The 24,782-nt window shown below is 33.4% G+C and overlaps 1 long non-coding RNA gene across 4 annotated transcripts in view; it reads right to left on the bottom strand.

The window, feature by feature from the left end:
* The window catches only part of LOC140609524 (uncharacterized), a 167,232-nt gene that overhangs the window by 39,089 nt on the left and 103,361 nt on the right, over window positions 1–24,782 (bottom strand). For 2 of the 4 annotated variants that reach the window (XR_012011333.1, XR_012011331.1), the window contains exon 5: window positions 5,360–5,426. The exons of 1 other annotated variant lie outside the window; for it this stretch is intronic. This is a non-coding gene — a long non-coding RNA (uncharacterized lncRNA). Of the gene's footprint in view, window positions 1–3,071; window positions 3,150–5,359; window positions 5,427–24,782 lie in introns of those variants that run through there. One more of the 4 variants, XR_012011334.1, reaches the window with a different exon arrangement.

Below are 24,782 nucleotides of genomic sequence, written 5' to 3'. Positions count from 1 at the left end.
TTAACAAGATCACCAAGTGAATCATATGCACATTATAGTTTGCAAAGTACTATCCAAGTTTACTTTAATTCACTGAATTTTCACTTAAGCTATAATTTAGAGCTTTACAAAATATTCACAAATTAAACTTTAGAGTTGCATTAGTAGAATTTTTTTTTAAATGGTGAATAAAAATAGTATTTCCACAGTTATAAATTCTCTTAAGCCTGAGAAAAGAAATTTAGGCATTTTGAGGTAAGGAAACTCATAGCATTTTTAAGCATCATCATCAACATCATCATAAATGGGTATTCTAACTTTCCACAGGAGTACAAGAAATGTCATCTGAATTTTATCTTAGATTTATAATTGAGCATTTATATTAAGAGCAAGTAAAATTTCAGATTTTTTTTACAGATTGAAGTAATTTATATTCAGTTCCTAAAACAATATCCATCTATGCCTGTATATCTATAAATACATAGTATTCATTTCATGTTCATGAGTGATTGTACAGAAATTAACATAAGTTCATACACCTTTGAATCACTATCTTCCTTGAGAATAATCAACATAGGTTTTCAAAATCCTGAGTGGATTTATATAATATGAGAATTTATTTATTTATTTTTTAATATTTTATTTATTTATTCATGAGAGACACAGAGAGAGAGGCAGAGACACAAGCAGGGGGAGAAGCAGGCTCCATGCAGGGAGCTGGATGTGGGACTCAATCCAGGGACTCCAGGATTACACCCTGGGCTGAAGGCAGGCTCTCAACCGCTGAGCCACCCAGGGATCCTCCATAATATGAGCATTTAGCTGAAAGTTTTTTCTTTCATTCTTTTCATTCAACACAGTAATCTTTTAAAATATAAATCTGACCACAAAATTCCCCTTTATAAAGTTCTCCAAAGCATTCTTCCCCATTACAAATAAAACCAAAACCTAGCTTCTTTGTATGGCCTAAAAGCCCAGGCTACCTCTCTTATAATAGCTCTCCCCTGAACGCACTCACAGACTGGTCCACTTTCTATCCTAGGTCATATCAAGCTCACTTCCTACATGAAGACGATGGACCAATTTCTTCACTCTGCTGCAAGGCTCAGCCTTCTGGCTTTTAAGTGCTGGGCTTCTACGTAGTATCAAATTTCCACAAGAGACTCTTAATCATAGAAAACAAACTGAGGCTCGCTGGAGGGGAGGGGGTTGGGAGAATGCAGTAACTGAGTGATGGAATTAAGGAGAGCACATGATGTAGGGAGCACTGGGTATGATATAAGACTGATGAATCATTGAACTCTATCTCTGAAACTAATAATACATTAATGTTAATTAATTGAATTTAAATATAAAAGAGTAAAATAAAGCAAGAATATAAAAATAAATAAATAAATAAATAAATAATAAATAAATAAATAAATAAATAAATAAATAAATAAAGGAAATGACACGATATGTCAGATCTGGCTGCTTTGTAGAAAAATGTCTTCAGGAGATCAAGAGTGGAAGCAGGAACACTATTGCAATAATCCAGACTAGATCCAAAGTGGGCTGTCCAATATGGAAGGAAGCACGAGCCACCTGGTGAGCACTTGAAGTGTGGCTATTCTGAATTAACATATGCTTTAAGTGTAAAATACACGCTGAAGTTCAAAGACTTACTCCAAAAATAAAATATTGCATTGATGATTTAAAAAAAATTATCACACATTGAAATGATAATATTTTGACTATGTTGGATTACATAAAATATGTTATTAAGATATGGATAAATAAATACATTTATTTCAGAGATGCCTGCTCTAAACACCCAGCCCAAAATAGCTACTTAGTCACCTCCCACAGAGAATCCTCTATAGGACTTTCAATCTATTTTCTTATTTCTTAATTTATTTATTTCTGTTGTCCAAAGGATATAAGACTCATGAAAGAAGGGATACAATTTATCATTGTTATAAGAAATATTTTTAAATGGTATTATAAGATTACAAATCCCATAGAGAAGTGCAGAGGATAATCAGAAAGAGCTGGATGAGAGTGCATAAAAAAATTTTTTTTTAGATTTTATTTATTTATTGAGACAGAGAGAGAGAGAGAGAGAGGCAGAGACACAGGCAGAGGGAGAAGCAGGCTCCACGCAGGGAACCCGACATGGACTCGATCCCAGATCTTCAGGATCACACCCGGGGCTGCAGGCGGCACCAAACCGCTGCGCCACCGGGGCTGCCGAGAGTGTACAAAATTTTAATTCTTAATATTAAAATATCCCATTTATTAAGCATCTACTATACCAGACTCTACACTGGGGTGTTGTATACACTATCTCTTACAGCAGCACTCAAACATAGGCAGATTTGTCATTTTATGGAGACGAAAATCACCATCATCTATTCACATAGATGAATATGTGACTCATGAAGATTATAAAATTTATCAACATTCCTTGACTAGTATATTAGAACCAGGATTTAAACAGAATAATCCATACCCAAAATATCCAACCCCACAATTCCTCCTATTAGATGAGTCAATTGTCCACACATAGGAATCTATATCTATAAAAGGATACTATATAAGAATCAGGTACTTTTAAATATAATATTCCCTATACCTTGATTCCATTAAGATTAGCTCTATGCTATCATAATTCTTATGCTCTACATCAGAGAAAAGTAGGAGATGTGCTAATATGTGTATGAAGCTTGAAATATAAAAAAATTATTTACTCATGTAGATTAAAACTTAGACATCACAGATAAGTCAGGAATTAATTAAGACTTTTCACCGTTAATTTCCTCCTTGCAAATTCTTCAAATCATTTTTAAGTGCTTAAATTTTTATCTTTTTAATTCCAGTTCGCATTTTTAGCACACATGTAGATTTATGAAAAAATTGTGAAGATGGCATGAAGAATTCATATATACCTCACACCCAGTTTCCACTATTAAAATCTTATATTATTATGGTGCTTTTGTTACAATTAATGAACCATTATCAATATATTATTACTAACTCAAGTCAATACGTCATTAAAATGTCCTTGGAGTTTACCTTATGATCTTTTTCTGTTTCAGGATCCTATCCATGATATTACATTTGTCATCATGTCTCCATAGGCTCCTTTTTGCTGTTTCTCAGACTCCCCTTGCTTTTCATGACCTTGATAGCTTTGAGGAGTAGGCATATTAAATAGGTATTTCATAGAATGTCCATAAATTTGGATTGTCTGGTATTTTTCTCATGATTACACTTGGGTTATGTGTCTTTAAGAGGAAGACTACAGAAATAAAGTGCCATTTTCACTACATCTTATCAAGAGAATATAACTGTCAATATTTCGCTTTGGATATCACTATTGATGTTAACCTTTATCACCTGACTGAGATTATATTTCAGAATTCTCCATTGAAAAGTTAATCTTTTCTAGTCCTTCACCACCTGACTGAGATTATATTTGTCAGAATTCTCCACTGGAAAGTTTATCTTTTCTAGTCCTTTCCATACTGTATTCTTTGGGAAAAAGTCAACATGTATAGCCTATGCTCCCCATGTAAATAGTCGGGAATTCTATCTTCTCCCACTTTGAGATAGGATTATACGTAGACAAATTATTTGGAGTTCTGATATGAAGAAATGTGTATATATAAACATTTGTATATATAATAATTTATGCAAATATGGATATATAATCATTTATGCAAATATGGAAACATTTTATTTTATACTTTGAGTAATAATCCAATATAACTTAGTTATATTTTTATATTAAAATTGCTCCAACTTCGGCCATTGGGAGCTCATTTAGTTAGCTCTTGAGACCCTTTGACATATCTCCACAATTGTGTGTTATAATTATGTTATCGTTGCTACTGTTTTTGAGCTCTTCCTTACTTTCTGGGACTATAGAATGCTCCAGGCTCATCTTATATATTTTTTGCCACAGTTTTAGATTCAGCCATTTCTGTAAGAATCCCTGGTTCTGTTATTGGAAAACAGTACCAGAAACCAAGACCTGGGGTCTAGATGTGCTGATTGCTGCTACAGTGCCTTTAGGCCCTTTTAGCTAAAGGAAGGAAAACATACATGCTCATACTTACCTGAATATATACAAACTCACTTACAAATACTTCTTGCTGTAACCATCTGTATCGACATTAAGCTAAACTTGAGTTTATGCCTATGTTTCTAGCTCTAATTCATGACCAAGTGGACCATTCTAGCCTCCTACTCTTGACTATCTGTAACTTCTTATGCCTCTAGTGAAAAACCTGGCTCGCAGCTTTCATTTAATTAATTGTTCAATTCTAGTATACATGTACAGTAGTATCAGAATTATTAACCTATACCTTCATGGGAAATGACTTCATCATGTAGTGTACCTTGCCTATATACAGTTTCTTTTGCCTTTACTCTGGTATACTCCATCCATTACCAAAGGTACTCTCCCCAAACACACATCATAAATGATAATGTTTTGTACATTAACAATACAGTCAGATTGCTTTGTCACATTCTGCACTTCATTCTGGAAACCTCCAGTCTCCTAAATCTGCATATATTAAAGTTCACTTTCTTCAGTGTAAAGTTCTATGGGTTTTGAAAACACATAGTATCATGTATCAAACATCAGATATTATAATGAATAGTTTCACCACTCTCTACTTAGGAAATAATAAATGAAAAACAAAAATAAATAAATAATGCAAGAAGCAATGTTGTATATCTGGAGAGATTGCAGAAGTTACTGCCACTATCAAGACTTGAAGGAATGGGTGACGGGCCCTGAGGGGGGCACTTGACAGGATGAGCACTGGGTGTTATTCTGTATGTTGGCAAATTGAACACCAATAAAAAATAAATTTATTATTTAAAAAAAATAAGACTTAAAGGACACAAGGCAATGCTTGGCTGGAGCCAGCAGATCCAATGGTGCCTGAAGTGTCACTGGCAAATAGGAATGATATTTGGAGGCTTTGGCATGCTTCTACAGGGGAATCACATTACAGATTCAGGATTTTGAAGGAAGGCCCTATTATCTTTTGTGAATAACTGTTCCCCTTTTGAAAACAGCTTTTGGCTTGGTATTAGGCCTTAGCTGAAACTGAATGCTTAGACATAGGCCATCAAGTTACCAGCAGTTGTCTGATCCACCAAGCTATAAATTTTGGCAGGCACAGCAGCAACTCACAGAAGTTATATATATGAGAGCAGGCTTGGGTGGGCCCTGAAAGCACAAATAATTTACATGAAGTGGTCCAAATGTCTGTTGTCTTCATTCCTGTTATACTATATTCTGTCTCACACAGCCTACACATACGGCTTCATGGGGAGTTCCAATAATCAGCTGATAGAAGAAAAGAAAACGTGTTTGGCTTACTGGTTTTAGGCAAATAGGTACCACCTGGAAGTGAACAACACCAGCATTACAATCCTCTGGGACATCCCTGAAAAACAGTGGTGAAGGGAAATCCTCTCAGTAGGCAGAACCTTGAGCAGTGCACGAGGTTGTTCATTGAATCATTTTACTCTTTAACAGGCATTACTGAGAACCCTAAATCCATAAAAAAAAAATTCTAAAAACAAAAAGATTAATCGTTCTTCAGAAAGTCCTTAAATTTTACTTACTCAGTTATTATATATGAGAATATTTTGAACTATATTATTATGTTGAGTTTTTGGAAAAGAAAATCAAAAGGTCAGAATGCAATTGTTTTCAAAAATGCTCAACCAGAGATTTGCCATGAACATAGTTAAGGTAATACTTTGTGTAGAATGCATTTTTAACCCTTTTTTTCCTAATAGCTTGTTACATAATCCTTAGGGGGCAAGTAATTTTTCCAAATAATGGTAATCACAATAGAGTTTAAAGAAATAGAAAGGTAAAGAAGAGAGGAGGCAGAAGAGGAGAAAGTAGTGAAAAAAAAAAAAGAATATATGTGTGAATTTCAATGTTACAGGCATAGAATAAGGATGAAGTATTCAAAATTTACCATGAAATTTGCATTCCAGACTTCCTTTTTTAAAAAAATTTTGAAGGATGTTGTATGCTCTCGATGTGTTGTGACAGAAAGTAGAGATATTTCATTGCTAATTATCCCCTTTAATATTACAAACACATTTGACAACAGTATAATGAAGGAATGCAGATAGTCCATACCTATCTTTGCTTTTTGTCAATGGTGAGTATAATGTTTTTCGTTAAATATTTTATTTATTTATTTATTTATTTATTTATTTATTTATTTATTTTATTTATTTATTTTTTTTATCTGAGAGAGAGAGCACAAGCAGGGGGAGGGCGAGGAGGGAGAGGGAGAAGTAGACTCCCTGCAGACAAGGAACCCAACACCATCCAGGGCTTGATCCCAGGAACTGGGATCATGACCGGAGCCAAAGGCTGATGCGTAACCGACTGAGCTACCCAGGCATCCTACTGGTATAATGTTTTAATCAACTGTAATGCAAAAATTTGCCCAGCCACTGGGAGAAAGTCAATTGTGTCCTTGCCATAGGCTCCAACAAAGTAAGTTCCTTTTCAGTATTAGAAAGTCAGCCTTGTATAGAATACAGAATAATAACAATTATATATTTTTCTATAGATTTTAAAGATCTCCCACATAAAACATCTCATTTACTGCTTATAGTCACTTTTCAAGGAGAAATAATTAATATATTAAATAATTTGCCTAATTCACAATTTATATGCAATGGGGACTTTATCAGTGTCCTGAAAGAAAATTCTCTTACTGCTGAATCATCAAGAAATCCTAGAAGAAAAGTATGCCTGAAAATTAGAGAGCCAGTAGGCTCTTCCTTCCCTTTTGTATGACATAAAATGCCATTGATGTAATCAAATTAGCAGTCTCCCGGGAAGGTAAGTGCCTGTTTTCCATAGTTTCTGATGTTTATACACCTCCTTTCTAGTCAAAGATAGATACATTTTTTAAAATATTTCACTCTAACAAAGGAAAGAGATCATCTATACTATAAATATATAGTATAAAACAACATCATAAATACAATGTGTTTTATTTTGTTTTGTTTTGTTTTGTTTTGCTTAGAAAAAGTAACTTGTTAAATTTCGGGATATCCAAATATCAGTTTGATTATATTTATGTTTAGTCCTAGAAAAAACCATAGCCATACAAAGAACAGCAAGATTATATTTTAATGACCGGAAAAGTTTTGAGGTTGGGTAACTTAAAAACTCAAATGGTATACAAGTATTATTATAAGGTCTATAGAGATATGGACTCTGTTTCTTTACAGAGGTAGCTGTTGCATAGGAAAGTAGCTTGACTCAGTGGTAGTTTCCAAGTGTAACTACAACTCAATTCAGTGTGTAACATTACTGTCATGGAATGGAAAGGCTCACTGACTGAATGAAAGCATTCAGATTACAGACATTAAATTAATTTAAGAACCAATAATAAAGCTTGGGTAAGTTAACACATTTTGGATAAGGTACAAGTGGATGGAAAACCATGCTATCTGAATCTTGGATACCCAAAGTTCATTATATTCCAGCTCTAGACCATATGAGCCATTCCCACTAATGGCTTAATATTTTAATTACATGTATTATATGCTACCTGTATTACATGTATTTATATTAATTATATATATTATATAACCATAGGTTTTAATTAGAAGGACCAGGATTGTGGTTAAACAAAAAATTTCAGAGACAAAAGTCCCCTGAACCAATGATATACACTTGTTCTATCAGAGTGATACGGGAACAAGGTTGCCTGGCTAATAGCTGTAGCTTAATAAACAGCCATGGATTGTTTTGTTTTGTTTTGTCTTTGTATGTGTGTGTATGTATATATATTTATAGAAAATGTAATAATACTGTATATTTATTACTTGGTAAGTCTTCATTTATAAGATTTTATTTTATTGAGAGAGAGGACCAGCAGGGAGAAGAGGGAGAAGCAGGTTTATGAGCAGGAAGCCTGATAAGAGGCTCTATCCCAGGACCTGGGATCAGGGCCCAAGCTGAAGGTAAACGTTTAACCAACTGAGCCACCCAGGCACCCCCATGAGTCTTAAATATATCTACTTTATTCCATCCCATTTTTAACCCACCATATCATATATTTATACCTAACAAATTTTGAATTTCATCCATCACTTTTTTTTCCAAAGCAGAATTGAATGGAATATTCAGAAATAATAACAAAATTCACACTGCAATAGCCCCAGACTTATCACTTTGGGTAACCCCAATAATATATTTCTTTAAGTAATCATTCTCCATTTTTAATTTCCAAAAGTGCCCACCTCAGCGGTGATAAATTAGCCTATCCCATAAAAGAAAGATTTTCTCATATAATAATATAAAACACAACACTATTGTACAAAATTTCACAGTTTAGTGATAAATTTGACTTATCACTTTGGTATCTGAGTACATGCATATCAGAGATGATCCAGTTTATGTTATGGACTTATCCATTACTCTTCTTAATGCTTAAGGCAACAAGGCATTTCTGGTAGAATTTTATAATATTTCTTCCATTTTGAGAGAATTTATGCAATTAGATACTAAGACAAGTAGTACATCTAAAGAAAAATAAAAATAAACTACAATCACAGTAACATACAGTTCATGTAATTTTTGGAAGAATATATGCATTTTATAATATTCTTACATTCATCATAAAAGATCAAGGGGTTACATCAGTAAGCTATTTGAAAAAAAACTGATGTCAATTTTATGATTTGTTGTTACTCTTCAGACTTACACTGACATTGTGTATTAGGTATTAACTTGTTACGTCAGTTAGAATATATTAACAATATGCTGAATTTATAAATGGACTTCTCTAACTTTACTTGTTATCAGTAAATCATTGGACAATAGGATGAGTTGGCACCAGTATATATTAATGCACTTGCTATGTGGGTGTATGTGTGTGTCTGTTCGTGCATCTAAACATGTAGATAAATGTTTATATTTAGTAAAGAACATTCTTTCTTAGTGCTTCATATATAGTATTTTCCCGTATAGTACAAGTCTTCCATTTTCTGTTCACTTTCACTAGCAAGCCAACAACCTTTAAAATGTGTGTTGTTATCAACCATGAGCACTGTCAGCTGCACCATCTTGTCTACATTAGAAGTTCTTGAAAGCCTAAAAATACACACTGCCAGAGCACTCATCTAAAGCTTTATTTGGAATATGCAAAATTAGTTTGTAGAAAAGAGGAAAAATTATATTTGTTCTGTCTAAGCTAGAATTGCATATGTATTTTATGGCTTAACTTTTATTTGGGGATTTTGATTTGTGTGTATGAGTATATGTCTCTCAAAGGGACCATATATTAATTTATTTTTATTTGCTTTAATTTTTTTTTATAGGACATGTATAAAATGGGATTTTTCCTGTGCACACTCCCAGGACCACCATGTCAGATAGCATTCATCACACTTAATTTTCATCATTTAATTCTTTATTCTCAATTTCAATGAAATTTTTGCCCTTTCTAGATTATTATGATTTTTTAAATCATTACTGCTGATAGTACTATGTTTAAATATTTACTGATATGTAATCTGACCTCTTAGAAGCCATCTTTTTATAACTAAATTTTATTCTCCAATCTCAGTAGCATTTAGCATCCTTTCTTGGCTATTTTTCTCCTCCAGTCCAAATGCTCCATATCCCATTCACTAAATACAGAGGACAGATCTATCTTAACGAGAAGCTTTCAACCATAAACTTTAATAGTACTTTAAAGAGCCTCAAAATGAAATTTCTTCTTTAATTAAGAAGATGCTACTTTGTACATCATAATTGAAATACATCAAAAAGTTCCTTGTTAAAGCTTAAGATATATTATAAAGCTATTCTATAGCATGGCTGCAGGGCTTTTCTAATTGGAAGAATGACAGATCAAATTCTGGAGAAAGTTATACCCTTCAGAATGCTAGAGATGGAGCAATTTATTTAAATTACATACTCAAAACAATTAGGAAAACATATCAAACCATGTTATTTTGTTTTGTTTTGTTAAAATGCAACACATACTAAAATCAAACATCAACAATACATCATTTGCCTTTATGAGTAGGTGTAGATAGGTACATATCCGTAGAGAGAGAAATTTAATTTTTCAAACTTAATATCATAAGTTTATGTACCTTCAAACCCAACACTCTGGAAATGCTCTTGGAAGAAGGAATAAACTTTCAGAAATGAATCAAATTTTATCCTGGCAATTTGGCATGAGGGACTTATTCTAAATAAGTTTAGAGACTATTATCTTTATTAAAGTTCCAAATTATCAATTGTCTAATTTTCATAGATTTCTCAATTGAGCTGCCTTACTGCATTGATTAAAAAGTGTTTCTCAAACCAAAATATAGCAAACATATTTCTGTATTCAGTTCTCTCTACTACACCCTCAAGCTGTTGTTTCTGTTTATTACTGTCTTCTGTGTGTTCAACTGCTCCCTCTCAACTCTATCTACCTAATGGCATTTTAAACATGTCTAATATTTTGTCCATTTTCCAAAAAAAACAAGGGGGGCTGGAGAGATGAAGAATTTCCTTCTAACCAGTGTTCCCATCTTACCCAATTATTATCATATTCATTCTTCTCTTTCTCTATAACCATACTTGTAAAAAGAGTCGCCTTTTGAGACCAGTATTCACTTTCTTTGTTTGCTTGACCTTCATTCTCCAGCTCACTCCAGTTTGGCCACTGCTAAAATCACATCAAGTCCAGTTAACACATGTCAATCCTCGATTTATGTACTAGCCCTCTCAGTATTAGTTATCACTCTTCATTTAATTGCTCATCATTACTTATCAATTTCTAGAGGGTATATTATGTGCCAGCCATTAAACTAGCTATAGGAGCTACTGCAGTGAATAAAAGTTACAAACACCATAACTCTTTGAGGGGTGGGGAGGAGACGGACAATGAAAAAAACCTAAATAAGTAGCATATTAGAAGGAAACAAATTAAAGCAGAGAAATAAAGAGTTGCCTTTGGTGGATGGGTTTGGGTGAGAAATTCAAATTTAAATAACGATAAGAAAAGGTTTTCAATGGAAATATGATGAAGTTAGTGATAAAGTAAGCATTGAGTAAATGAGAGAAGAGTCTTCCATGATGGAAAGCAGCAATTTTTTAAAAGATTTTCTTTAAAAATCTTTCTTTATTTGACAGAGACAATGAGAGAGCACAAGTAGGCAGAGTGTCAGGCAGAGGGAGAGAGAGAAGTAGTCCCTCCGCTGAGCAGGGAGCCCAATGTGGGGCTGGATCCCAGGACCCCAGGCTCACCATCTGAGCTGAAGGCAGATGCTTAACCAACTGAGCCACCCAGGCACCCCAAGATCAGCAATTTTAATCCCTAACTAACATCACAGAGTGATGAACATTTTATCCTTTTGTATTGACACATATTTCTGGTTTTTCTAACTCTTGCCATTTCTGTTTTTTTGCTTACAGACTTCTTCTCTACCTAGCCTTTAAATGTTGGAATGCCTTTAAAATTATGCTTGGCATTCTTCTCTTCTTATTTCAAAATTATTTTATCTGAAACTATAGCATCAATGATCACCAACATAGATATCTAGTTAAAACCTATCCTTTGAGTTTATGACTTGCATATCAAACTGCCAACTTGACATTAAGCTCTGAATGTCCAAAGTATTTTAAACTCACTATTTCCAAAAAATCATTTACTAATGATTTTCTGCAAGAAATATGGTCTCCCTTCTTCTGTTCTCTAGTTTAGTGAATGACACTATCTTTCTTAAAGTTTCTCCAGCCAAAAATTTGGCAGTCATCATCAATAACTCATTCCTTTATCATACCACAGCCCATCAAACACCAGTTCTTTCAAATTAATATACTTAATATGTCTCTATTCAATATCATTCTCTCCATCTACATTTTCTCCTTTCAAGGAACCATCACCTTTCACCTTTGTTCTTCAAACAGTTCCCACCTTTGAAAAGATCACCTTGTAGACAAGTTAATCATAAAGTTCACTCTACTGTTTAAAACATTCAGTAGCTCCCCATGCACTTATGACAAAACCCAAGATGCTTAATATGAGATAAAAAGCATCACAGTCTGATCCCAGTAACCACTCTGGCCTCATTAATCACCATTTCCTTTTCCTTGTTTTGAGTTCATGACAAACTGACATTCTTTTAGTTCCTCAAATATGATGTGCTCCTATTCTAGGGCTTTTGTACCTGCTCTGCTCTTCCTTATATTGGAACTTTATCCTCAACCCCTTTACCAACTTAATCCATTTTTTCCAAGTTTTTATTTAAATTCTAGTTGGCAAACATATAGTGTAATAGTAGTTCCAGCTGAAGAATTTACTGACTCATCACTTAACATACAAGTGCTCATCACCAGTGCCCTACTTAATACCCATCATCTATTTAACCTACTCCTGCTCATCTCTCCCATCAGTGAGTAATACTAACTTAATCCATTTTTTTCCTACACACCTTGTTCCAAAGCTGAATTCCCCACATTAGCCAATATCTATCAGAAAACCTTGGATTCTATATTAGATAATTCTGCAGACCATGTACTTTTCTTTTACAAATGTCATCAGTTTTATTTTTCATATTGTGTGCGACTGCTTGATGAGTGTCTATCTTCTCAACTCAACTGTGAACTCACAAAGGACTGAGACTATTTTAATTTTGTTTTATTGCCATGCCCCTAAAACATTACCTAGTAGTGAGTACACATTCATATATTTTTGGGATAATTTAATGGATGGAAAAGTAAATGAGTAAATGCATGTGAAATATCATTTGCCTTTGCTACAAGACTGTTTGGCAATGGTTGATTGTATTTTTTGTTTTGTAACTTATTAAACATGTTCCTTTAGGATAGAGTTATAACCTCACTAAATCATAGTGTGGTCTTCTGTAACTTGGGGATAATTATAGTATCTACCTCATAGGTTAAAATGAAAATAAGCACATTCTTATCAAGGACATAGAGTAGTACCTTTCACTTGGTAAGTAATCAATAAATAATAACCTCTGGTATTTTTTTTATCTTATCTAAATTGCTTAAAGCAAAAACCCTAACTCCAAAATTCCACTTTTTTCTCAATTAACTCAGTGGTTAATTTTTTATAAAAAGGATAATTCCTTGGAGATTGGGGCAACGTTTGAACTGCAATCATATTGAACTGTTGTAGGTGTAAGTTTTCATTATAAAGTTTTAATTACTTCTTATACATGTGAGGTGATGAGGTCTCTTCAGTTCCTACAGTTTCTCCTTTCCAGAATTTTTTTTCTTTTTCCTCTAGGGGAAGAAATCAATTAATTAATGACTCTCCATCAATGCAATCAGAATTTAGCAGAACCTTGACTAAGAAACACTCAACTGAAATAAATGAGAAAGGGAAGGAGAAAATATGTCGCCAATAAAGATAATGTCCTCTTCACTAATCAAATCCCCTAAATATCAAAGGAAGTAAAATAAAATGAAAACTTACCATCTACAGAACCAGAACACATATATAGTTTCAAATAATGATATAAAAGAAAGAGCTGCTAAACTAAATCAGAGTAATGCATGATGTTGAGAAAGAAAACTGTTAGAACAGTGTTCTCTAAATATAGGTGTCCTACATCAGGGGCAAAATCCAGACACTTAGTTTAAACAATAAAAAGAAAGTACATGGGATATTGGCAGGACCTTTTGTTGATCAAGTTTGTCCCAATGAACAGGCAAAAATAAAGACACAAAGATTCACAAGAAGCTATATAATTCTGTCTGGCCTCCAGGAAGCAGTCTCATAGGAAAGAAAGAAAGACAAATATCCTACATTACGAGTAACACCACAGTTGACAATTTTTGTTGGTTGACAAAAGTCAAGGGTTAGACAGGGAAATGTATGTTTTAAAGATTTTTAACATAAACCAGGAAGAATTGCTGCAAGTATGGTAATCATCTGTGTCCACAACTTCACAGTAGCCTCCTTCAAAGAGCTTGTCCTGTAAGAACTCACAGGATTTCATAGTAAGTGTTAAGCAAACAAGAATTAGGATGTCCTTTATCTAAAGAACTGTAAGAAAAGAATGGGGGTGGGGAAGAAAAAATAGGCAAAAAAAAAAAAGTAGCAAGTAAAGAACATTCTCTAGCAAATTTGTCATAGATGTAAGTGTCTCTGGGGGGTAGAGAAACAAGGTCTCCTTCAAGTTTCTTGGACAGTCACAACTGCCCCTAGACCATGGCTGAGCAGGGCTAGAGCTGAATCACAGGCCATTACAGAGTCCACAGAGGAGACAAAGGTCTGTGGGCCTGTTACCCGAGGCAAAGAAAGTCATAACTCTTCCAAAGTCCCAGTGCAAATGATGCTGAAGGCAGAACCAAGGCTAAATAGACTATAACTGAATCCTTAGAGAGATAAGGCTGTGAGGTCTATGGTGGTACCATAGTCAGTGAGCCTGTCACTTGTACAGAGACCTCTAATAAAAGCCCTTTTTGGTCTTGGGCTCCATTGGGGTTTTCGAAGCTCTTGTTAAGATCCCAAAGCTCCTACAAAGGCATTTTTATCTGTGGATGGCTGCCAAATTATTGTTTCTGTGGGGGAATACAGGCAGGAGACCTCCTATTATGCCACCTTGTGGCATCAAACTTCATTAAAATAAAAACTTCTGGTCTGCAAAGTTACCATTAAAAGAATAAAAGACAAACCACAGTCTGACAGAAAATATTTGCTATCTAAAACATAATATTTGATACCCAGAATATATAAAGTCCTCTTAAAACTTAATAGAAAAGTAACCCAGTTTAAAAAATGAACAAAAGATCTGAACAGACAGCTCATCAAAGAAGATATGTAGATGCAAATAAGCCTGTGAAATGATGTTCAATATCATATACATTAGAGAATTACATGTTAAAACAATGAGAAACCACTCTATGCTTATTATAATGATTAAATTTCAAAACACCAACAACACCAAATGTGGGAAAAGATGTATTTCAATAGGCACTCTTACTCATTGATGGTGCAAATGCATAAAAGTACAGCTATTTTGGAAGATAGTTTAGTAGCTTCCTCAGAGTTAAACATAGTATTACAATACAATTCAACAAGTGCACACCTGGTTAGTCACCCAAATTAATTGAAAACTAAAATCTTCACACAAATTGTCATATCTACATTATTAATAACTGCCTCCAGCTGAAAGCAACTAAGATATCCTTCAATGGCTTAATAGATAAACTTTGATATATCCATACAATGAAATATTATTCTGAAAAAAAAAGAAAGAAAGAAATGAGATATCAAACCACAAAAATGTATGGAGGAACTTTAAATGCATACTGGTAAGCAAAAGAAGTAAATGAAAAAAATTACGCATTACATAATTCCGAACTATATGACACTCTGGAAAGTGTAAAATTATAGAGAGTAAAAAACTCAGTGTTCATCAGGACATTGGAAAAAGGAGGAAAGGAGAGATGAATGAGTGGTGCACAGGAATTTTTAAGTGTAGTGAAACTATATAATTATAAATTGATGTATATCGGACATTATCATTTTTTAAAACTGATACACCTGTACAATGCAGAGTGAAACTTAACGGAAACTACAGACTTAATTAAAAATAATGAATCAGGGCAGCCACGGTGGCTCAGCAGTTTAGCGCCAACATTGGCCCAGGGCGTGACACTGGAGCCCCGGATCAAGTCCCACATTAGGCTCCCTACATGGAGCCTACTTCTCCCTCTGCCTGTGTCTTTGCCTCTCTGTCTCTCTGCCTTTCTCTCTGTGTCTCTCTCTCTCTCACGAATAAATAAACAAAATCTTTAAAAAAAATAATAATGAATCAATATTTTTTATCAGTTTTAACAATGTACCACACTAATGCAAGATGTTAATAATAGAGGAAACTATGTGTCAGGAGACATAGTGTATATGTGACTATTGTGTACTTCCTACCCACTTTTTCTGAAAACATAAAACTTCTCTAAAAAAAAAATTTTGTTTTAAAAAAGTGATAATACATCATGGCCAACTGGAATTTATCCCGAATTTAAAGTAGGAGCTTATTAAAAAAAAATCAATGCAACTCACCATATTAAACTAAAAAAACACACATTAGAGAAAAAATACATAATCATATCAGAAGAAGCAGAAAAAAACATTTCACAAAATTCAACATCTGTTACTTACTTAAAAAAATAGCAAACTATGAGAATCCCTGGGTGGCTCAGTGGTTTAGAGCCTGCCTTCCACCCAGGGCATGATCCTGAGGTCCCAGGATCGAGTCCCCCATCTGGCTCCCTGCATGGAGCTTGCCTCTCCCTCTGCCTGTGTTTCTGCCTCTCTGTCTCTGTCTCTGCCTCTGTCTCTCTCTGTGAATAAATAAATAAAATCTTAAAAAAATAGCAAACTAGAACACTTCCTCAATCTGATAAAAAGAATGAATATTATACTTTGTTTAAGACTGAATAATTTCTTATTAAAATCAGAACTAAGACAATAATGTCTACTCTTACTGCTTCTATCCAACATTGTAGGACACGCTGTAGTCTAGATAAGTCAATAAGGCAAGAAAGAGAAAAAGTTATTCAAATTGAAAAGAAAGATGTCAACTCTCTTTATCCCCAGATAATATGATTGTATGTAGAACCAGATGAATTCTACAAAATAACTAATGAGTGAAACTAATAAGTGAGTTTAGCAAGTATCAGGATGCAAAAATCAATGTAAAGCACAAAGTGTATTTTTATAGACTAGCAAGAAACACTGAAAATTGAAGTAAAAGATTTATATTATCAAAAAGTATGAAAATTTAGTAATTAATTTGGCAAAAGATGTGTGAGAACTTTACAAAACAGTTCAAAGAAAAATTAAAGAAGACCCAAATAAGGAGAATATGCCATATTCATGGGTCAGAATATTTAATGTTGATTAAGGTGTCAATTCTTCTCAAGTGATCTATAGAGTCAATGGAATCTCAATAAAAATCTTAGAGGCTTATTTTATTGAAATTGACAATTTGGGCATATAATTCATATGGAATGCAAATAACCTAGAACAAACTTTGAAAAAAGAACAAAGGTGGAGGACTAGTTATTTCAAGACTTTTTATAAAGCCACAGGAATGAAAACAGTTCAGCATTAACCTTAAGATAGACAATTAGAGGGATCCCTGGGTGGCACAGCGGTTTAGCGCCTGCCTTTGGCCCAGGGCACGATCCTGGAGACCCGGGATCAAATCCCACGTCGGGCTCCCGGTGCATGGAGCCTGCTTCTCCCTCTGCCTGTGTCTCTGCCTCTCTCTCTCTCTCTCTCTCTCTCTCTCTCTGTGTGTGTGACTATCATAAAAAATAAAATTAAAAAAAAAAGAAATCTTAAAAAAAAAAAAAGATAGACAATTAGACCAATCAAACAGCATAAAGATCTCAGAAATAAACCTTAACTAAGTGAACTTATTTTTAACAAAAATGCCAAGGTATTCCAGTGGAGAAACGATAATCTTTTCAACAAATGGTACTGGAAAAAAATGGATATTTTATTTAAAAAAAAAAAGAAATTTGATTAATACCTTGCAAGAGAAGAGTTGAAGAATTTCCTTTTTCCTTTCTCACATAGAAGAAAAATAGACTAACAGAAATACAAAGATTAAGTCAAAATAGATTATAGAGTTATGTATAAAACCTAAAACTAAAGTTTCTAAAAGAAAACAGTAGCAAAACTTTGTTAACTTATAGAAAGATTGCATTTAGATAAAATATAAAAAATATATGTATAAAAGAAATTGGTAAGTTAGACTTCAATACAACTAGACATATGACCATACCAAGTCTTTGTAAGAATAAAGAGTATTGGAAGCTCTTGTACTCTGCTTGTGGGAATAGTAATTTGTGCAATCCCTTTGGAAAACAACTGGACAAGTTGTTTAACTTTAAAAAGTTAAGCATAGACCTACCATATAATCCAGTGTTTCAAATCCTAGGTATTTACACAAGAGAAATAAAATATATGGCTATACAAATAGTTTTATGCAAATGATCATAGAACTTTATTTGTAAGAACCATGAACTGGAAACAATGCAAATACTCATTAATAAATGAATGGATAAACACCTTGTGGTGTAACCATGTAATGAATATTTAAATGTTTGTTTAAAGAATGAAATATTGATAATTGCCATAATATGGATAAATACCAAAGTAACAATGCTGAGTCAAGGAACATAGACAAAAAATAGATATACTTTGTGATTTGGTGTATATGAAATCCTATAAATTGCGTATTAATCTATAGTAACAAAATGCAGAAGAGTGATTGCCTAGGGTGGGGTGAGATTTTGAGAGATGTGAAGGGAGGAGATAATAAAGGAGCAAGAGAAAATTTTTGCAGTGATAAATAATTTCATTATCTTGATTGTGATAGCAGGTTCACAGATATGTAGATATCAAATTGTACTCTTTAAGTGTAGTTAATTGAAAACTTGTACATTCATAAAGCTTTTTTAATTTATAGATAATTTACATGACAATCAGGATTTAGGTAGATATCCCTTCTCCCAGGGCAACAGGTAAAATGACTATAAATATAAAGAGATAAATATGAGGTCCTTCCTTTAGACCTAAACTCGGTTTGTACAAGTGCTAAGTTTTGAAGGCTATTTAAAAACAAGTTTTAAAAAGGTAGTTATCAGTTTCCATTAATTGTCCTTTAGAAAGTTAAGGAAATTCCTTTAAACTCTCCTCTTGCTAATAACATTTTTAGGTAAAGAATATATATCGTATGTTAACAAATATCTTTTCAGCATCTTTTAGGATTATCAACTACTATATATTTATTCAGCAAATCACATTAGTGATTTTGAAATGTTAAAAAGATATGATTTTTTGAAAGATGAAGGCAGACAAAAAAGAAAGAATACATTCTTTATTATGGACACTGTAGAGGAGCAAAATTGGGTGAATCTAGGCAAGATAGATTACTTTCCTCTGTATTCTCTGAATGTTTTGAATGTGCATGGATAACCAATAGAAATAATTTATAGGGAAAACTGATATAAAAAGCATGAATCCAGTGTCTCAAATATTTGGAGTATTCTAAAGGCTAAGAATAATTTCACTAAACTATTCTATTTGTCAATCAACAAAATGGAGATTAATAAATTATATCTACTTTACAGGTAGTTATAGTATTAAATGAATTAATGCACACAAAATATTTGGAACAGCCTGGCAGATGGTAATCATCACTAATTCTACATAGTTAGTACCTAATGGATATATATATATATATATCTCCACATCTTTAGGTTTTAAGAACATAGCATTTTAGATCCATTGTTTCTCTGTTTCTTTCTCTCTCTTTCTCTCACTCTCTCTCACACACGCACACACCCTCACAAACCCCAGCAATAAATATTTGACCATTACCACTTCACACAGAAAAAATGGATTATCAGAAATAACATTTTCCCGTTTTCCCATAGTATAGTATGAAGTCACTATTTATGCATATGTAAGTAACTTTAAAGCCTAACCAAAAATCATAACATATTTTCCATCATTACTAAAGAAAAAAGAATCATATCTGAGTATTTGTAAATTAGTGAAAATGGAAACTCCACACATAAAACTTTAAGTGGTGGCAGAGCTAAGGAAAAAGAGAGAGAGACAGAGACAGAGATACACAAGGAGAATAAAAAAACAAGCAGTGAGCTCAAAATGTTAGAACTGAAGAAACTAGCAACCAGAACACTCAAATATATAACATGCAAAGACAGATGATGAAATAATAAAGGTAAAGAAAATCCACATTTAAATCTGTTAATATTAAATATAGTCTTGGAGGTACAGGCAGTACAGTCTTCCAGTAACAGAATGAATAAATCACAGGGAAGAAAGGCACAGCGTAAGAAGTATAGTCAATGGTATTGTAATAGTCTTGTGTGGTAACAGATGGTAGCTACACTTGTGAACACAGGATAATGTATAGAATTGTTGAATCACTATGTTGTACACCTTAAACTAATGTAACATCATGTGTCAACTATACATAAAATAAAATAAAATATTTTTTTACTTTTAGCAAAAATAAAATCTTATACTATTTTAAGGTCAATAAAATATAATTGATAAGCAATTACAAAATCCAAAAAAAACACTTAAACTAAGAAAATTAAAATGCATTTTTTAAAATAGAGATTTTTAAAATTATAAAAGAAATTAGCCTATTCTACTTATTAATTATTATAATGGTAATAAATCAAACGTAATAAAAAATTGCATATCACAGAAAGAATAAAATAAGTAACCCACTACATAGTTTCAAATCAATTTCTCCTAAAGGAATTTCAATAATAAAAAATATCTTAGTTTTTAAGTGCGTTAAGCTCTAACTCTTGGTTTCAGCTCAAGTTGTGTTCTCATGATGATGAGATTAAGCCATGTGTCAGGTTCCATGCTCAGTTCAGAGTCAGTTTGGCATTTTCTCTCCCACTCCATCTGTCTCTCCCACTTGTGTGCTCGTTCTTTTTATCTCTTTCTCTAAAATAAATACATAAATCTTTTTAAAAATATCACTAGTAAAAACGAAATAATGAAATAGTTTTAAAATTTCCATTGTACTCCAAAAAGTGATACTATTTTAATTTTTAACTTAGTTTCAGTCATTTTTAAGAAACATTTTTGCTGATTGGACATAGCTTATATTCTACTACACAAAAGACTATTTTATACCCTGTGGAACATGGAATAAATCTTTAGAATCATCTATTCTTATGACCGTGTGACTGTAGTCTCATAGCTGCTCACCTCCTTTGACAGAAAACTCTGTCTCACTGTCCTCTCAGTCAGCAACAAATTAAAAGAAAGAATAAGGTGGTTTGAGGAGTAATTGGTAAATATGCAAAGTTGCTATTGCCCTCTATAACAGGAAAACTACTTAACTCAAATTTGTCATAGTACTATTAAACCATGGTGTATTCATTATTCTTCAAAACAACAAAATCCCCTTGTAATCAGGTTAGAGTTGAAAGAATGTGGATGAGTTCTAAATGTCAGGGTTTTTTTTAATGTAGTAGACTTGGCAAGGCTTACTATGTCTTCCATCACTAGATGTTGTCACGCATGTAAAAATATTTTCGTTTTCTTTTTTTTGTCTAATTTATCAGTTCACTCTTTTCTAATTAATTCACATTTAGAGCATCTGACTGATGACAGGAGACAAATTTCTAATTTATTCAGCTTGCTCATAGAGACAAGTATTTCAGAAAGAAAAAAAGAAAAGAAAAAAAGAAAGAAAAAAGAAAGAAAGAAGAAAGAAAGAAGAAAGAAAAAGAAAGAAAGAAAGAAAAAGAAAGAAGAAAGAAAGAAAGAAGAAGAAAGAAAGAAAGAAAGAAAGAAAGAAAGAAAGAAAGAGAAAGAAAGGAAGGAAGGAAGAAAGAAGAAAGAGAGAGAGGGAAGGGATGTAAAGAAGAAGTAAAATAATTTTATATATAGATATTTAATGGTGTTCCACTATCAATTGCCATGTAACAGTTAAAAATTAGTTACAAAAAATGATTACAACTTATTGTGCTAACAAATTTCAGGGTTCAGGTGGTCAGAGTACTATAGAGATAGCTTATTTCAGCTCTGGTACCTCAGAAGATTCGAATGCATGGAGGTTAAGCGAATGGAGCCTAGAATCACCTAGAGATTTGTTCACTCATATAGTCCGAGACTTGAGCTGGGATATCAAAAAGGGAGGATTCACCTATGACTGCTGACCAGAGTACATCTTTATGGATTCTCAACATAGCTTAGGCTTCTCACACCATGGCAGCTAAAGAATTTCCAGAAAACAATTATTCCCCAAAAAGCAAAGAGAAGATGCATGGCCTTTCTGACCAAATCTCAGAAGTCACAAAGTGTCACTTCCACTGTATTACATTGTTCTAAGAAGTCACAAGCCCACACAGAATCACAGGGAGGACCATATACTGCAAGTCTCACTGGGAGTGAAGTAAAAAAAATTTGTTATGATTTTTTTAAAAACTGCAACAGTTAGTTTATTAGAATGCAGAAAATAAAAACTGTGTTTCTTGCCATATGCAACTAAAGAGAGAATAAGAAGAAAATAAAATTTACAAAGTCCATTCAAATTTTATTCATTTACTAATAATATTTATGATAGACCAGGAATTTTGCATGCCAATCACCACTATTCTGTCAAAGCCTCAGCTTTGTATCATCATTTCTCTTAGGAAGTCATCCATCATCCTCACACCCAAAATCTAGCTAAGTTGTCTTGCCTCTGTGTTGCCGTTGGCATCCTGTTCTAACCCTAGGTTCTGCAGTGATCAAGTGTATCTCCTGCACAATTCAAGCCCTTTAGCTAGTAGAGATGAGGATCACTCTATTTGTAGAAGAATCAGGATTAAAACTCAGACCTCAGTGGTATTTCCACCTTAATTTATTGCTTTCTATAGCTAAAGATCAATAAACATTTTGAGTTTTGACTTTACAGTATTTTAAATCACTTATTAAAAATAACTGTCAGGGCAGCCCGGGTGGCTCAGTGGTTTAGTGCCGCCTTCAGTCCAGGGCGTGATCCTGGAGACCCTGGATCGAGTCCCACATCGGGCTCCCTGCATGGAGTCCACTTCTCCCTCTGTCTGTGTCTCTGTGCTTCTCTCAGTCTCTCTCTCTCTCTGTGTCTCTTATGAATAAATAAAATCTTTAAAAAAAATAAAAATTAAAATAACTATCAAATAAGTATACCAAATGTAATATAATTTTTTCTTTTTTTAAGATTTTTTCTTTATTATTAATTCATGAGAGAAACAGAGAGAGAGAGAGGCAGAGACACAGGCAGAGGGAGAAACAGGCTCCATGCCAGGAGCCTGATGTGGGACTCGATCCTGGGATTCCAGGATCACGCCCTGGGCCAAAGGCAGATGCTAAACTGCTGAGCTACCCAGGGATCCCCTATATTTTTTTTTCTTTTCTTTAATTGTGCTGTCTTGACCCAGTTTAAGGCCCTGGCTAGAGGCCAGTCAGGTCCTCTTCTTGAATGGAATATTATCCATCTTTAAAAATGAGGGAAATTCTGCCATTTGCAACAACTTGGATGACTCTGGGACATTATACTAAGTGAAATAAACCAGAGAGAGAAAAACAAATACTGTATGATCTCACTAACATATGAAATCTTAAAAAAAAAAAATCAAAGTCATAGAATCAGAGAATAGAATGGTATTTGCCAGAATTTTGGAGGTTGGGAAAATGGGGGAGATAAGTTATACAATGAATAAGGGCAGGAAATCTAATGTATAGTATGGGGATTATAGTTAATAATATTGCACTGTACACTAGAAATTTGCTAAATGGTTCCTTACCATATACTATATATATATATATATATATATATATATATATATATATATATATATTCTCTTTATGAGCCCAAGAACAACTATACAAATATAGCCAGAACCATATCTCTTTATTCCAAAAAAGCTACATTTATTGGGTACCATTTATGTGCCAGTTATCATTAGAGATACTGGAGAGCAAGACATAAAGGAAGCATGGTCATGCTACCCATAGCTTACAGACAGCCTGAAATTTTTTATAAAATATAGTTCACCCAACCCTTGGTCATCTTATAAATACTATTCTCATCCACAAACAAAGAAAATATTATGAGGACTATAAACATGTTTCTATCATTGGGATGCCTAAGCAAAGCTGTTAGGAAGAAAAAGCTGAAAATCCAATGTCCAAAACACTATATTCATGATGAAAAAGGACACTTATAATTCCATTTTCTTTTTTTTTTAATTTATTTTTTATTGGTGTTCAATTTACTAACATACAGAATAACCCCCAGTGCCCGTCACCCATTCACTCCCACCCCCCACCCTCTTCCCCTTCTACCACCCCTAGTTCGTTTCCCAGAGTTAGCAGTCTTTACGTTCTGTCTCCCTTTCTGATATTTCCCACACATTTCTTCTCCCTTCCCTTATATTCCCTCTCACTGTTATTTATATTCCCCAAATGAATGAGAACAATTCCATTTTCTAATCTTCATTGGATTAAGCTGTACTTATTTTTCCAACCTGAAAGTATTGTTTTTTCTTACTTGTACATTACAAAGCATCCTATTTAAATCTATTCCTTTTTCCTAAAGCATCAAAATATTAAATCTTGAGAGGTGATTCAAAAAAGGCTGAAAACGATTGTTTTAGCAAATTATCAGATATCATTGTTCCTCTCAAGCATAATGTTAAAATATAATTTATATTTTTTAAATGATTTTTCTCCACCATTACAAGTGTTATCAATCTTTCTATGAATACCATTTGATTTACTCAATCTAGTATGAATTTATATTATGTTCACATAAACAATATATAAATCAACACATAACAAGAGAATCAGCTGGTTTTCTTAAAGCAAAAAAAAGAAGAAAAGAAAAAGAATATGAGTACTCTCATCTCTTCTTTTGATAAAGAAAATACTTAAAATATTCCTCATGGTATTCAGTTGCCAAGTCATCTGTTATGTCATAGCACATTACATCCAATGATTATGACAACAACAACAACAAAAAGTTAGCAGAGACACATACATAGAAATATGGAACTCTGAGAAAAATGAATTTAAATCTGTTTTGGGGGAAGTCATGCAGAAAGAAGGGGAAAAAGCATGCTGCTTTCACCATTGATTTTAAGCAGCTGCTGCCTGAGTGATTACAGCATAGCCATTTCTTGAGCTGCTGATGAAAATTTCCATATGCAAATTGGGTGGTTGCAAATTTTTTCATTA

The sequence above is a fragment of the Canis lupus genome, chromosome 18 (assembly GCF_048164855.1).
Source record: "Canis lupus baileyi chromosome 18, mCanLup2.hap1, whole genome shotgun sequence".
In the NCBI taxonomy this organism is placed as follows: Eukaryota; Metazoa; Chordata; class Mammalia; order Carnivora; family Canidae; genus Canis; species Canis lupus.
Note: the sequence above shows the minus strand (reverse complement) of the source record. Positions and strands in the feature narration are given on the sequence as shown.